Raw genomic sequence first — 17,691 nt, 5'->3', positions numbered from 1 at the left:
TCAATCCAAGTAAATGCGAGGCGACGTATTCTGGAAGACCCAATTCAAGAGCGAACTATGCAGTAAATAGAAAAGTCCTGGGGAAATATGACATATGGAGAGATATGGGTTTTCAGGTCCATCGTTCCCTAACTGGTTGCAATGCAGGTCAATAAAGTGGTCAAGAAGACATACAGCATGCTTTCCTACATTGGTCAAGGTGCTGCGTACAAGAGATGGGCAGTTATGTTTCAGTTGCATGGAACTTTTGTTCGGCCACATTTGGAATAATGCATTCAGTTCTGGTCGTCATATTATCAAAAGGACGTGGATATTTTGGAGAGTGTGCAGAGGAGGTTCACTAGGATGTTACCAGGTATATAGGGTACTGGTTATAAAGAGAGGTTCATTCTGATTACTTTTATTGCAAAGACGAAGATGGGACGGACCCTATGAGCTCTACAAAATCATGAGAGGATTTGGAAGGGTGGATAACAAGAAGCATTTTCCCAGAATGCACAGCTCAATTACTAGAGGTCACCAAATTAAAGTGAGGGGGAAAGAATTCGGGCAAATGTGCGGGGCAAGTTTTTTATGCAGAGGGTGGTGGGTGCCTGGAACGCGTTGACAATGGAGGCTTTAGAGGCCGAAACGATAGCGTTATTTTAGATGCATGAATGGATAGGGAGCAAAGGGATATGGATCATTAGAAAATAGGCGTCACGTTTAGAAAGCGAATTTGGATCAGCGCAGTTTGGAAGGCCGAAGGGCGTCTTCCTGTGCTGTAAATTCTTTCTTCTTTGTTATTGGGGCCGTGAGATTGAAGGCTCACTGAATTGTCGGCTAGTCAGTCCTTCAGGGGTGGACATTGTTGAAGGGTAAGTGCTGTTGAAACTCTTTGAGCACCGTCTTGTCAGAGGGTGAGTCCTAAGGGAGCACGACACAGTCGTCGGGTCAGTACTGAGGGAATGACGCATTGTAAAAGAGTCAGAACTTTGGTAGCAGCACAATTTCTGATTTAAGCGTTGAGGGAATGCCGCACCGACTCCACACTGAAACATCATGCAATGGACAATTAGGATGATAGCGTTTCTGAGAGTATTGTAACAAACTGTTATATCGCAGATATTTGCAAAGTAAGCACACCACATTCTGAATCAGAGAGAGAGATCACGCGGAAAAAAGATCATAATAGTATTGAACGTGAGTGAAAATATTTCCCTTGGTAGTTATCACTAAGTGATGGACTCCCAGTCATTGCAGAAGGGGATATTCAAACAGCAGCACCCTTCCCTCATCTGTTTCATTTACACGTGCTGTCACAATGGGAGGTGAAGCACAGAGCTTTGAAGAGCAACATTTGTACTGAACGACTCAATGTCCAATTGCAGCGCAATGCACGCTACTTTGAGGTTTGGCCTGACGAATGGCAAAGGGTCTTTTGTTCCATGCAATTTTCAGAAAAAAATAATAGCATCTCCAACAATATTAAACCAAATGACCAAACGTAAGTGTTCAACGATGTTTCCATCACTCAGTGACACATTATCAATATCCTGGAGGTGACAATTGATTGTTAGCTATCAACAAGTCACAACATAAATCTGAAGGCGACACTAGCTTTGGCATCAATATTCAAAGTGCATTAGTCAGTCCAGAATTAGCCAATCTGCTTGATTGACAATCCATTCACGCCATTAAACATTGACTCTCACCAACATCTCCAAGCAGGGACAACGAGGTGTGCCAATGCATTTCTGCCACTGCTGCAAGTCTCTTTGGCAGCGCTTTCCAAAGACATGAACTGTCCACACTCGAACAATAAAGGCACGTTTCAAAACCAGTCAGGTTTGTCAACTTTCCTCTGTGGATTTTCCTGGACCGTCTCTTCTTCAGTCTTCTGCAGGACACTTTTTCTATTTCAGAGAGCTATTTGGTTAGCAGTCTATACTTGTTGCTATATGGCAGTTCTCCCCATTACTGTTCAAAATACCTGGTTTTATACCGAAAAACAGAGATCTTTTCATGGATTGGTTTAATCAAAAATCAAGTTCGGTTGTGTTTTTGTAGGGATATATTTCACTTCCCTCCCCTATCAGCAATCCAAAAAGACCACTCCCTCTGTAACTCCCTCGTCAGGTCTACACCCCCCCCACGAACCCAAACTCCACTCCCGGCACCTTCCCCTGCAACCGCAAGAAATGCAAAACTTGCGCCCACACCACCCCCCTTACTTCCCTCCAAGGCCCCAAGGGATACTTCCTTATCTGCCACAAATTCACCTGCACCTCCACACACCACATCTATTGCATCCGCTGCACCCGATGTGGCCTCCTCTATATTGGGGAGACAGGCCGCCTACTTGCGGAACGTTTCAGAGAACACCTCTGGGACACCCGGACCAACCAACCCCACCACCCTGTAGCTCAACACTTCAACTCCCCCTCCCACTCCACCAAGGACATGCAGGTCCTTGGACTCCTCCATCGCCAGACCATAGCAACACGACGGTTGTAGGAAGAGCACCTGACCTTCCACCTAGGAACCCTCCAACCACAAAGGATGAACTCAGATTTTTCCAGTTTCCTCATTTCCCCTCCCCCACCTTGTCTCAATTAAATCCCTCGAACTCAGCACCAACTTCCTAACCTGCAATCTTCTTCCTGACCTCTCTATCCCCACCCCACTCCGGCCTATCACCCTCACCTTGACCTCCTTCCACCTATCGCATTTCCAACACCCCTCGCCTAAGTCCCTCCTCCCTACCTTTTATCCATGCCTGCTGTACACACTTTCCTCATTCCCGAAGAAGGGCTTATGCCCGAAACGTCGATTCTCCTGTTCCTTGGATGCTGCCTGACCTGCAGCGCTTTTCCCGCAACACATTTTCAGCCACCACCATATATTCCGTCACTGCTGCTGAAATGTCTGCCACTCCAATCACCCCCGTTACCAGGACAATATGCCTGGGCAGTATCCACTCCTATATGAACCTGAGACACCACCAGAAACTGAAAATAGAACGGCTCAACTTGCTGCCGAGAGACCAGGTCGGGTACAATAATGAATCACCGAGAGGCCAGGCTGAGAGCCGCCACGACAACCTGACATGTGCTGCAATTAGGCTAGATTGAGATTGGAGTCGGCCGGCTGGAGAATTCTACTCCGCCGTGACAACACTAGATTATCAACTTTTTTCATACAAATGTTGCCCTGCTTCTGTCATGTTATAATGTTTGTAGAAATGATCCCAATTTGATGGAAGGACGATTACTGATAACAGCAAAATATGTTTGCTCTCATCACACTACGCTAAGTATTTCCTATATTTATAACCATGGATTGAATTACTTGAATTCCAGCAACGAGTTATCTGATTTATTTTGCTGCTTCGAACATCCCACCCACTTCTCCAACTCCAAACCACTGCCAACAAATATTGGAAAAAATGGAATGCGGCAGTGTATTGCTGTCGATGAAGTGCCGATGCCACAGATTAACTGATTCGAATGCTGAAGAATACGAAAAGACCGTTTATTTCCCCTAAAACCTGCAGGGAGTCCTTTAAAAATTAACATGATGATTAAAAATGATTCAGTGCATTCGTGGCAAATCCTCGCTTCACCAAATGGACACTGCGAAGCTTTCTGCTTCTGCTGACCTAAAACTGCCAATGTAGTGCTGTGAAATGTGAATGGCCATGTACATGAAATTACTGGATTAGTTTAAAAATACATATTTTTACTGCTTTTGTTTGTTATGTCAAATTGTAAGACGTAACGATTTTAAGGTGTTACGGGGGAATAATACTTATTCAGGACAAAAGGAGTAAAATACCTCAAAAGCTGGAAACGTCTTTTTGTTGCTTTCTTTTCAGGAATGGAGTGTGTACGAACGAATGTTGCATCATCCGACATGTAATGTCGATCACAACACGCAATGCTTGACGGATGCATATGAAATGAAATCTGGACCTGTTCTGCCAACGATATCAAGATACCAGAAAGTCAAAACAGAATGTTAACTGGAACTATGTTCTTTTCATCTTAAATCTTTTGCATAAGCAGCAAACTTGATGTGCACGTGTTCATTTTTACGAATTTAAAAACCTAATTATCTCAAATGACGATGCTGTCATTTACAAAAAAAAGTGATTTTATCATTTTCATTTCAAGAGACGTCCTAAAAGTTGAGGTGCCGAAATGTCTACTTTTGCAATGGCAGGGGAATGCCCAATTCTCGCAGTTCAGGTTTTTTTACTTTGCTACGCTGGTTTCGTTGTGACACCGAGAAACTGTGGCTTTAGCTGTATCCGAAGCTGTTGCATTCGAAAAGATTCCAGGATTCACCAGTTCTTTCCTGGCTGACGTTTCTCTGAGAAATGTCTCCTACCTGTAAGAATCTGGGTTTGAATTTTCACATTGATAAGGAATGGGTTCATGGAATGTTATCGGAACTGAAATTGCCGTATTGGCTCAGTTGCGTTTCCAATAGTTACGTTATTTTAACTTTCACTTTCAGTTGCTTGAGTTTCAACTGCAATGTTTAAATAAATTCTGTTTTGCTTAAAGCCGGGTTGTTTGACCAGCGACATGTCACCTGGGATATCTAGTGCATTTCTGCCTTTAAAATTATAAGAAGTTAGGATATCTGCTTTTTTCTTAAAATATTTTCATGTGGTATCACCTGATCCATAACAGATTGGGTCCCTAGTCGCGATTAATTCGATAATTCCACTTTCGGATTTGTGTTCTTGGACTTAAAGACGGCGAGTAGAATGTTTTAATGCTTTTAATTCCGGGTGTTGAATTCAGTTGATTTAAATAGCACTTGGTGCAGTAATAGGTTATTGAGTCACTTAGACTTTTCTGGGTTACAAGAAGTGACTTTGGGGCTTTACAAAAGATGATCAAGGCAAACTTGTTGGAAATTGCAGAATGGTATTTGCGGTAGGCTGACAAGAGAGAGGGAGGTATGAGTCTAGGTGTTGCATCCCGCTGGAGGTAGTGGAAATTGTGGATTTTAATACTGAAAAAGTAAATCGGTCAGTATTGTTACAGAGATGGCCAGATGCATTTCTTCGTTGATCAGTGACTGGATGAGAGTTTTCCCAATTAGTTCTATTCAAGAAAATACGTGAGTTCTCTCTAATAAATGAGCACTGGATTCATTTGTTAACTGAAACGATCATTCAGAGTACAGAGTGAAAGCATGAGATAAGATTGGAGATGGAGGCGAAGGAAGGAGGAGACCAGACTGGAGAAATCAAGGTAGACAGTGAATACAGAAGGAGAGATATTATATATTTGGTGAGAGGAGGGGATAGAGGGCATTGAGAAATGTGATGGAGAATGGGAACGATCGGAAATAGAGAGGAACAGTGTCGAGAGTGAGAAGGTGAGAAAAAATAAGAGAACGTGAATATGAGAGACAGAGAGACAGCAGTGCAAAGGGAAGGAGAACAGAAGGTCGACTATGATCTGTTATCTAAAACAGGCCAAGAACATCCCAAAATTCTGTGAAACAGAACTATTTACAAAGCACTTTCACTGCTCATGGTAAACAATTTGTACGTGGAAAGCTCACTCAAACATCTGAACTGTAATAAGTGGAAGAGCTGTGCTCATTTTGCTACTGACACGGTAACTACTGGTTCCAAGGTAACAGTGAGAGATCTGTGACTGCATCACGAGGCATGGGCCATCCGTAAGAAAAAGGAGATTGTGTGGGTGTCTAAATTTTTCTCACATGGTGAGCTGATATTTTCGCAGCAATGCAGAAATATTCTGATTTAGGTCGGTGAAATAAACAAATTGGACTGTTCCATTCATATGACCACCGTTGGAACCCAATCCGCAGAGGCCCTGTGGGACAATACATTATAGAATCATCGATAATGGGCTCGCCCGTGGAGGACAGTGAAAGGTGGGGTAAACAATGCTCTTCAATCTTGCAACCTTGATGCGGCTGGAAACGTTTGTTTCCAACAAAATATATCATATTTTTATTTTACCGGGTACATCTCTGAGTGAAGAGTCTGCTAAAATAATGATTGGTCCGGGGATGTTCTTTCAGCTTATCTAACCTGTACTGACATGTACGTGGGACATGATTGAACTGTGTCGTCGTACCATCAGCAAATCGTAGTTCCACGATTTGTAAAAATAAATCCTTTTCAGACGGAAAACTATCAATCAGGGTGTCAAGTGTTTTGAAAACATAATTTACACGATCATTGTCAATAGAGTAGCAAAAACGACTGCTACCACTGATATATGCCTAGACATCTTGTATCTCCCTCGAACATGTAGTATTTGGGGAATGATCTCCATCAATTCTACAACACGGTTATAAAAGTATGGGTGTGTGTAGTTGTGGTGTGTGTATGAGAGAATGGCTGTGGGCGTGTATGGGTGTGTGTGGATGGATGTGTGTCAGTTTGTATGAGTGTGTGCGGGTGTGTGAGTGCGTTTGTGGGTTTGAATGCGTGAGTGTGGGTGGGTGTGGGTTTAGTAGGTTTTTGAGAATGGATGTGTGTTGTATGTGTGGAGTGTGTGTGGAGGCTGTGAGTGTAGGTGTATGGATGGATGTATGTCAGTTTGAGTGGGTGTGTGTGGGTGTGCACATGGGCGTTTTATGTTGTATGGGTCTTTTGTGTTGTATGTGTGTTGGAGTATATGGGTGTGTATTACGTGTGGGTGTGTGTGCGTGAATGGCTGTGGATGAGTGGATATGGATGTGTGTGGTTGTGTGGGTGAGTGGGTTTGTGTTTTTGAGTGTAGAGGATGTATACATGTGAGTGTGCAGTCATGTATCTGTGGGTGGGTGTTTGTGAATGTGTGCATGCGCTTGTGGGTGTTTGCGTGTGTGGGTGGGTGTGCATGCACTTGTCGGTGTGAGTGCATCTGGGTGGGTGGGTGTGTCTGTGTTCTGGGTGGGTGGGTGTGTCTGTGTATACGTTGGAGTGCGAGTGTGTGGGTGGGTGTGGGCGTGTGTGTGAGTGTCGGTGAGACCCTTTGGGGTGTGTTTGTCTGTGCATGTGCATGTGGGTGGGTGTGTGCATTGTGTCTGTTTGAATGTGGGCGTGTTTGGAAGGGTGTGAGATTGTGTGTGTGTGTGTGTGGCTATGTGAGAGTGTTGATGTGTGATTATTTGTCTGTGGGTGCGTGAGTGCGTTTTTTGAGTGTGTTTTTGTGAGTGTTAGTGTGTGGGTGTGTGTGTAGGTGTGTATGAGCGTGTGTGAGTGAATATGCGTGTGTATGTGGAAACGGGTGTGTGCTTGTGGGAGTGTGTGTGTGTTGAAGCATGAGTATGTGTTTGTATGTCTGGGTGGGTGTGGATGTGGGTGTCTGTGTGGTTGTGTGTGTGGATTTGTGTCTGTGTATATCTGTGTATGTGTGTGTGTGTGTGTGTGGTGTTTGTGGGTGTGCACCTATGCGTGTGGGTGTGTGTGCGTGTCTGTTTATCTGTGTGTGTCTGCCTGTTTGCTCATATCCAATCCTTCCCCACGTCTGAGCATTCACAAACACACTTATGCACACTGTTACTCTCCCTCTCTCTCACACACGTACACACAACTACAAAGACCCCCATCCCACACACTCTCACAATCGCATTTTTCACACACACACTTATACCCACACTCACACTTGCACATGCCCTCCACGCACACTCACATACACATTTACATGCTCTCTCCCACATGCACACTCACGCAAACTTAGACAGCCTCTCTTCACTCATTTGAACATATACTGACACACTCACGAAAACTTACAAAGACCCTCCTCCTATTCAGTCACTCACTCTTACTCACATACTCATGCACAGTAACCCCTGACCACACACACATTTGCACATATTCTTCACACACCCGAACATACACAACGTCACACGTCTCTTCATGCTCTCTCTCACACACACACTCACACACACTTACACAGATGTGTCCTCCCACACACACTCATACAGACTCTTTACCTACAGACTGACACTCGCACACAGTCACATAATCTTGGACAAAATCTCTTGCCACACACACTCTCATACACTCAGGTATACACAAACACACAATTCCATACACTCACTCTTACACAGACTCTCCAAACACAGACATACACTCACTCTGACTCACATCGACAGGCCCTCTCCATACACTCACAGAGATTCCCACACACTGAGAGTTTCCTCCTCCACTCACGCACACACATTTACACAAAAGTTGTCCATCATACAATCTCGCACTCACTCACACGCACTGAGAGAGACTCTCTTCCCACACATTCACATGTACTTACAGAGGTCTTCTCCCACATACTCATGCTCACACAAAAACACGCAGAAGCTGTACCACACAGTGACACTCACAAGCGCACATACTCACGCTCATGTACGCACACAGACTTTCACAGCCCCTTGTCCCACACGCTCACTAACACTCACATACACTTGAACAGACCTCCCACTCATACACACACACTTACGTTGTCCTTCCTCCCACACACACTCAAACACCTACACACACTCCACTCCCCTGTACACATATTCACATGTACGCAGGTACACTTATGCATACCTTCCAACCAATACACGCACACAAATGCACTCACATAGACCAAACATTCGCTTACATCAATCTTTACCTCACATTTGCACATTCCCTCCACCCACACTCACACACATACACTCACGCACCTGTACCTGATCTGTCCTACACATGCACACGGACACAGTTAGACAGACCCTTTTCCCTCACTTGCATCCCCCTCACACACACATACGCAGATCCTCCTCCCACACACACTCACACACAAACGTACGCAGTCTCCCACACAAACACTCACACCCGAACACATATTTGCACAAACCAGCCACCTATACACTGACATTCAGACACAGTCACATACAGTTGAACAGAATCCTTTCCTACGCACGCACTCTCACGCATTCATGCATACAAACACACACTGCCACACACTCACTCTTACACAGACTCTCCAACCATACTCTGGGTCTCGCACTCACACATTTATACATGCCCGCTCCCATACACACACTCACAGAGATTCACACACACTTAGGCAGACTCTCCTCATAAACTTACGTAGATCCTCCCCCACACAAATTCACACACACTTACACAGATGGTCTTCCATACAAACACGCACCCACTCAACACACACGTAAACAGACCTTCCTCCAACACACACAGTCACACATACTCTCAGTCAGATACTCCTATGATGCACTCACATGCACTTATGTAGACCTTTCTCCAAAATACTCACACTCACGCACACTGACACGAAACCTTTCCCACACACTGGCACACCCGCATACTCACACACTCACGTAGATTACAAAGACCCTCATCCACACACTCACACACACTTAGGCAAGCCTCTTTTCATCCCTTGAATATGCACCCACACCCACTTACACAGAACCTCTCTCTCACTCACACACACACAGAAATCCTTGACATAAATGGAATGCCCATTGCTGATCCCTGCACTAGCAAACACCTGGGGGTTACCGTTAACCAGAAAGAAACTGGACCAGTTACACCAATCCCGTGGCTACAAGAGCAGATCAGAGGTAACTCCTGCCCATTGAATTCTCGACATTATAACACTTGGAGTGTTACAATGTCGCACAATTACTCAGACATTCCGCATGCACACACTCACTAACCCACACATTGCACACACGCCTCCCACATTCACACACTCTCTCACACACGCACAGACTCATGCACATTCTTAAACAGAACCTGCACGTCGACACGTCGACATTATAAAACCGATCTGAGTGGAGTTGGAGGATTCTCCTTGGCAAAAGGAAATCTAGATTTCTTTTCAGGATTTGCAGTATTTACAACTTTTCAATTGTCTGAACAAATCTCTGGGCCATCCTGGGGTTGTGACCGGCGCAAAAGAAAATTCACATCCGTATTAGCCCCGTCATCTTGTCTGCACGTGCACATCATTATTTCTTCTTTTGCCTCTCTTTTCTTCTCTCTTTCTCTTTCTCTATCCCTCTTGTCCTTTTCCAAGTGTCTCTGTCACTTGCATTCCTTTAGCCTCTCCCACCCTTCATTGCAGTTTGTCCTTCCAATCTCTTAAGAGCAATGTTGAAACGTGTTCGAACATAGAACAGAGAACATTACAGCGCAGTACACGCCCTTAGGCCCTCGCTATTAGTGGACCTATGTACCGAGTCTGAAGCCCAGCTAACCTACACTATTACATGCTCGTTCATATGTCTATCCAAAGTACATGTAAATGCCCTTAAAGTTAGCGAGACTACTACTGGCTGAACGCCGGACGTTTCATGCCCCTACTACTCTCTGAGTAAATTTTGGATTATATTCCATGGAATTCAGTCAACCGAGAGGGGATTTCAACGAAACATAAGGGATTCCTAATGGGCTCGATTGGGTAAAAGTTTTGAAAGTGTCTTCCTATGTGCGTGAGTGCTGGACCGGAGGGCATCGTCTCCGGAAAGAAAAATAAAAATTTCTGACTAAAGTAAAGAGGAATGGCTTCTCTCAGAGGATTGTCATCATTTTGAACACCACACAGTGCTGTTGGGGGATGCAGTGCAGAGTCCTTTTGTGTATTAAAAACTGAGAGGTTTCGTTCTTGATCAGTGGGCGGAAGAGAAAGATAGGTCGAGGGAAGGAAAGTGGATGCGCAGCATTATTGGACCAGCGATATTCCTACTTCACGGAGGAACAGGGTGGAGGGGGCTGCAAGGTCTAATGCTGTGGCTATTTATTATAGACTTTAGGTCTCCTAATCCTCTCCACTGTTTCTATGCCCCAATCACTCCTTTTCTTCCTTCCTCTGTCTCCTTGCCTTAAATCAGCTGCCTAGATGGTTAAACATTTCTATTTTCAAGACGTGGTTGAGTTGTTAAACATTCCCTTCTGATGCGCAACTGCCTTATCCTCCAACTCCAGCCAGTCTGAACTACATCAGCGCGGTTGTCAGTAACACGACGTTCCTGGATATAACCCAGCAGTTCACTGTCTTTCTGTGCAGCCGCCCAAATACATCATGAGCTGTTACCATCCAGGTTTCAATCACTAATCGCCTCAAGTGAAATGTGGAGTTGGCTTCCGGTGATCGATTGTGTTTCATCAGCACAAAGCAGTGACACATTTTTTGACTGGAGATATTCATCATCTGGCATTTGCGTGACACAGATGTTACTTGGCTTTCCCTCCCACCATCCCCTCCCAGCAACTCACTGAAGGATAGTGATTCCTTCTGCTGCAATGCACTCTCCTGGCCGGATCAGGATACAGCTCAGTTGTTGCAAGTGCCGAGACAGCAATGCACAAAACAGGAAACCTGCTGCTGTTAATATGGAGATTACTGTCGCAGCTATGTAGTTGACTTAGTGTTGTAATACGGCATCATATTGCACGGTTCCATAACAGATAATGGTAGTGTGCGGTCATAGGTTAACTGTAATGCCGGGAACCAATGTGGCAGACGATGTCTAGCTTTGAAAGGCAAAACAAGCAAGCCAGGTTGTTAATGCTACTTGTATCCAATAAGCGCAGTCACAACTGTTCAAACTGCTGAGGAACAAAGAGCTAGTGAGTCATTAGGGAAGACATTTTTTCTGGTTGCCACAGCTTTGATTCTGCACGATTAAAGTTTAATTTCATGAAAGATATTCTTGCTTTTTTAAAAAATACAACATTGACTGATTCTTCCACAAGAAATGTGGCACCCAAGATGGCACAGGGAAGAGACCCTTTCCGCTGAGAAGAGGTTTCAGTTCCAGGACATTTCCTAGTTAAACCGAGCTCTCCTGAGACAGACAGAATAAACGTTTTGGCCAACCACAAAATGCATTTACTGCGATTTGGTCTATATCAGTCAAGTAAGGGAGATTTTCGGAAAAGCAGATATCCAAAGTTAGCTGCTGATGGGTCACTCTGATGCAAAGTACCATAAGGTGGATGGTTAATTCAAGCTTGTGGAGACACAGAGGTTGTTCAGCAAAACTGTGCAGGGCGGCAAGCAAGTATAGAATAAAGAGATTGAGTCAAAATTCCAGGTGGCGTTTTTAAGTTTCTGTGGAAACCGTCTTATCTTTGAGAAAATAAAACACAGCAAAACAAAAAAGGTACCGAAATATAGGGGAGTGCACGGATGGGAACTGGTAAGGATATTTTATTATTAGTATTAGTGTTTGTGGATGAAATTGAAAGCCAGCAGATTGGTAGTCGATGGATAAATGTAAAATAGTAGAGAATTGTCATCGTGTTAAACTGTTACTAGTCTGTTGAATATTTACGACAAGGCCTATAGTTGTACTTTTAGAAATGAAAGAAGTGTCTGTTTCGGCAAGGCTGTGTGTGTGTGTGTGTGTGTGTGTGAGAGAGAGAGGGAGAGAGAGATAGAGAGAGAGAGAGAGAGAGAGACAGAAAGAGAGAGACAGAGCTGTAGCTTTCAGAAATGCCTTATGTGTGTCTACTTGCGTGAGGGAACGCGAGAGAGAATCACTGGCTTGCAGAAATTCTTTGTCTGTCTGTGAAAGAGTTTAAGCATTTTCACCTGGTTTGTATGCACAATTGCTTTTTGGTTGTCAACTGCTTGTGTCTTTTCCCGGAGCTAGAAATCCGGGAGTGTTTTGATTTAATTTTGCTCTGCAGCGATTTAGGAGTGTCTTATTAGAAAGAGACTTTCAAGAAAGCGTGAGTGATTTAATACCTTTTGCTGATGCAGTCCTAGAATAGTTGATGCAGCAAGAACGAGGATATTTTTTTTTAATTAGTCAGTAGAAACTAAGGAAGTTTAGGGACTGATAGATTGTTAAGTGACGATTGCAAGTTGTAGAGTTAGGGAATACGTATAAGAAATGATGAGGCGCTATCCGACTCCTGAGGCATAAGGGAGTGCATTGTGAAACAGATAATTGGTACTCTGGACTGGTAGATATATCAGGACGAATAAACGGACTGCAATTGAAACACTGAGTCAGATATTTCCCGGAGCAAGAAGCGATAGCGTTATTTTTTTTTCAAAAAAGGGAAAGAAGAACTCTGTATTCATTAACTAAATGGCCGAAAGACGGTATCTTTGACATAAATATGTGCGATGAAATGGCAAGGCTAATGAAGAATTACAGACAGAAGGTTAAATCAAACAACAGAATATTGAAGTGGGAATAAGAGGTGCACCTTTTCAAGCTGTTTAGATTTGAAGGAGGGGAAGTGTTTTAGACACTAGTTACAATTGATGGGGGTGTCAGAGAGCAGAATGAGCAGTTTCTGTGCACAAAAGTTGGGAATCAGGACATCTCCACGTTCTCATATCAGAATAGGGGACATCATTTCTATATATCAAGTTGGAAGACTTGGAAACCAACTGCACCACCCCCACCCCCGCCTTTAGTTGGAGCGAATGTAACACACTGTCTTGCAATGAGGGGGACAGGAGAGATGGAGAGGAATTGAATTGGCAAGAGGCCGACTCAAAACTGAATGTGTTAAGAATAAAACGAGAGTCAGAACAGGCGAGGAGGCAAGTCGAATCAAATGCTAATAACCTGTAAAAAGAAAGTTTCCAGGTGAAATTTGGAAGCGTTGCAGGTTAGGAGAAGGAAGGGATTCGAAGCATACTTCAATCATTGCAGGGATGTTAGGCAGAAAAAGCCGGAGAGTGATACAGGACGTAAAGCGGAGGAGACAGCAATGTCGTCAGGAAAATGGGCCCGAACAGAACAAGCGGAAAAAGAATGACAAGAGATAGGAGTATGGTCTGAAGTGGAATCTGATGAGGAATTACCATGTAGCAGCTTTTATAAGGGAAAGAAGCCTCCACCGTGAAAGTTATTACCATTCCTTGTGAAAAAGTTGGAGACAGCTGCAATACATTCCTTGGGAAACACAGCATCTGGAAGGGCTGGGAAATGTGTTGCCCAGTTTACATGATGGAGGAGGAAAATTGATTAGAGTTTTGAAGATGAAACCTCAGAAGGGTTCTTAGCTTTGGGTGATTTGAGGGCACTGCTAATAAAGGTGGTGGAACTCTCGCAAATAAGAGAGATAATGGATCGAGCTCACTTTAAAAATGTGGTGGACAATCCGTTGTTTGATTGTGCTGGATTTGAGCGATTCAGACAAAATATATGGCGGGCCATGTGAGATTGTCAACAGCAGAAGATTTATCCCAAAGGTTTGACAGGGGATCGACTCGGAGACACTGAATACGCGGCAGCCTGTTTGGAAAACCGGTTGAAAAAGTTGAGGTTTGAAACAGAACAAAATGTTGAGTGTAGTCAACTTTTAACTACAATGTTCTGGACTGCTATTGTTGAGGCAATGCCCCGTCAAGTGAAGCTAATTTAGTGGAAATAGTTTGTCTAACGTACATAGCCCGGCAGGAATTCAGAGATAATGCAGACCATGTGGTTGAAAGATACCGGAAAGAGAAAAAGGAGCTCGCTGATCAGCAGGAGGAGATGCAAATAAAATTGACACTACTGCACTGGAGGAACTTAAAAAGAATGAAAGTCAGAAAAAGCAAGACGATGTGGCCAGTGACAACTGGGTTTATCGGCTCTAATGTGATGAGTAATATGCTCGTACAGGGATAACTCTCTAATGGCAGCTGGCAAGAGTTAGAAAGCTCCAAAACGATAACAAACGTTTTTGCAGGGATCTTTTTCATAAGTATCATAGCAAGGATAAAATAAACTTAACCACAGCCTCGATGGGACAGGGGTCTACGAGGAGAGGGACTAAGAGATGGGGGTGGGGGGGGGGTGCACAAAGGGTCTGGTGAGAAGTCAGATTCAGAGAGGATCAGGAATAGTTTGTTGGTGGTCTTATCAAACAGGCCATTCATGGAGAGATTGCGCCTATTGAACTTGGCCATCCCAACCCCAGAGTGAACCTTCGAGTCAGGAAAGTCCGGCCTGTCCTGCCACAAATCCCTACAGGCCCGATGGGAACTGAAAATCCGTATAGAAAGTGTTAGGCTTGCACAGAGAACCAAGTGGGAAAGGGAAATATCCTATAATTACGCGGAAATCTGAAAAGGAGCCTTTTGTCCAAGTTTGTGTCGAAGGATTGTTGACACCTATGATGATAAGTACTGGAGCTACGCACATTTGCGTCCAACCACAGTATTCCTCCCACCTTCCCACGTCAAGTAAATTTACTGTCACTGTAGGATTCTCGGGTATACGACAGTTGACCAGGTTTAAAGCTCCAGTAAGTTTACAAATAGGTAGTAAAAGTGTTGTCTTGCCTTTATTAGTCTCAAAGGGCACACCAATTACTTTGCTGGATAGAAATGCTTTATTTAGGTTAAAATTAAAATTTGAATGTACTCAAAATGAATTTAGTAACAACAGAGTGAATTTTCCATTTCCGTTGCAGGAAGCCAAGAATGGCCATACATGTTGGATAGGTGATGTCGATGGTTATGTTTGGGCAACTTGGAAAAAATAGAGGAAAGATGTTTTCGCTTCAGTGATTTTGACTGAGCCACCCAAGTCGGAGCTGTATTGCAAAGTGATATTTCACGGGATTCAGAGTAAAATAGTAAAGAAGCAGTGGAAACGTGAGGTGGGTCACCCCGCAGCACTTACAGAATGAAGCTAGAGTGATAGGAGAGTAGGGATCAGCTTTACAGATAAGACAAAATGTTCTTCTCAAGAAGTGGCATAGTTTCTGCCACGTTTCTCTGTGTAACACTGTTAGTAAATGAGGGACATCAGTACAAGGATTTGGGACTCATAACGAAGCATGTCGAAATGATTAGTGATTGGCAGATGATGACACCAGGAATTTAGATATCTGGTGATAGTAGCTCTGTTCGAGTTGCGGTTTGTATTGTTTTTCTGGAACCGCGAGATGTTGTGATGGTTCCCCAATGGAGTACGCCAATAATAGCTGGAGGAAGTCGCAATCAATTTGCATATTCGTTGGATGCATTACCAGTTAGAGTATTGTCAAAACTTGGTAGGGATTTGGGGAGAGTGAAATAACTGAATCCAGTGGAAATAAAATTAAAACTGGGGCCACATTTACCGTGAAAATTGCAGTCTCCTTTGAAACAAAAGGCTGAGGAGGGAATAGCAGCAACAATATTGGGACTGCTGGATGCAGGAGTACTAAGGGAAACATGCGGCCCCTGTAATAATCTATTGCTGCCTGTGTCAAAAACGGATACATCCAAATGGACACTGGTCCATGATTTGAGGCCGGTTAATGCAATGGTGTAAGATTGGCCAGCAGTGGTTGCAAACCCAAATACTTTCTTGTCTGATATACCACCGGAAGCAGATTGGTTTTCAGTTACTGACTTGTGCTCAGCCGTCTTTAGATTTCTACAGGCAGAGAACTGTCAAAATTTGTTCGCTTTTAAGTATGGGGGAAGGCAGTATACTTAAAATCTAATGCAGCATGGATTTAAGCATTCACTGCATATGTTTATTCAGGTGTTGAAGATGGCTGTGGAGGGTGTGCCATTGGAGAGTACACTTATCCAGTATGCTGATCATTTTTTAGTTTGCTCTGAGAGTCAAGGCCAATGTGAGCGTGACACCATATCTATTCTGGAAAGCTTGACAAGTGGTGGTCATACGCTTCCCATGCAGAAGCTGCATTTCTGTAACCAGCAGGTTGAGCAATTGGGTAGGCTGATATCAAAGGCTCTTGCCAGAAACGTCGATTTCGCTTCTCGTTGGATGCTGCCTGATCTGCTGTGCTCTTCCAGCACCACTGGTTCTGATATCGAAGGGAAGGAACTGGATAGCAACTGATCAGATTGTGGCAACAACTCGAGCTGTGAAGTGATATCCGTTGGTGGTCATTGACAGGTTTAGTGAATGGCTAGAAGCGACCCGTTGAAGGATTCAGGGGCATGCACTGTGGTAAATATTTTAACAACTGTAGTTATTCCGAGATTTGGCATACCATCTGAGATGCGTTCCTATAATCGGTCTGATTGAACAAGCAGATGGCTAAGTTGGTCCTGCAGACTTTGCAGTCTAAGCAGAGGTTTGGCAGTGTTTATCATCCCCACTCGCAGGTTATGATGAAACGGATTAACAGTACTTCGAAGGGTAAGTTGAACCAAATTTATGTGGGCACCAATCTTAACTGGGTCGATTCACTGCTGCTGGCTGAATTGAGAGACCGATACAGACTAATTGTTTGACACCGCATGAAATGCTTCCCGTTAGATCCATGCCAGTTCCCAAGTGGAGAGGTACGCATGTCGGGCCTAGATTGAAGCAATAAGAACTTTTACTTAAGCAGTACATGTAACGGTTAAGTGTGATTCGTGAATCTACCCAAACACCGGAAAAACTGAGAGACCTTGTTGTGTCTGATGACTATGAGGTGACCATTAAACCTGGAGTTCGGCTGTATGTGCGGGTTTTCCGGAGAGATTGGAATGAGCCATGAACACAGAGTCCCTCAATAACCAGGGCGTCCCCTACTGCCGTTGAAGTGGAGGGTCAGTCCATCTGCTATCATCTTAATCACAGTACCCAAGTGTTTGCAGAGGTACAGGTGGACTCTGTGGTTGAGGTACATCAGGGTGGAGAAGGGGTTGTGATGATTGGACGGGGACGGCTGGGACCCGTTATTCCTTTGCGTGACCTGGGGCAGTCGGAGAGTGAGGTTTTTGCCTCTGAAGCCGTCGTTGATGCGGTTGGGAAAGGAAAATTTTA

Source organism: Chiloscyllium punctatum, chromosome 51, assembly GCF_047496795.1.
Source record: "Chiloscyllium punctatum isolate Juve2018m chromosome 51, sChiPun1.3, whole genome shotgun sequence".
Lineage (NCBI taxonomy): Eukaryota > Metazoa > Chordata > Chondrichthyes > Orectolobiformes > Hemiscylliidae > Chiloscyllium > Chiloscyllium punctatum.
The sequence above is the reverse complement of the archived record's forward strand: the minus strand, read 5'-3'. Positions refer to the sequence as shown.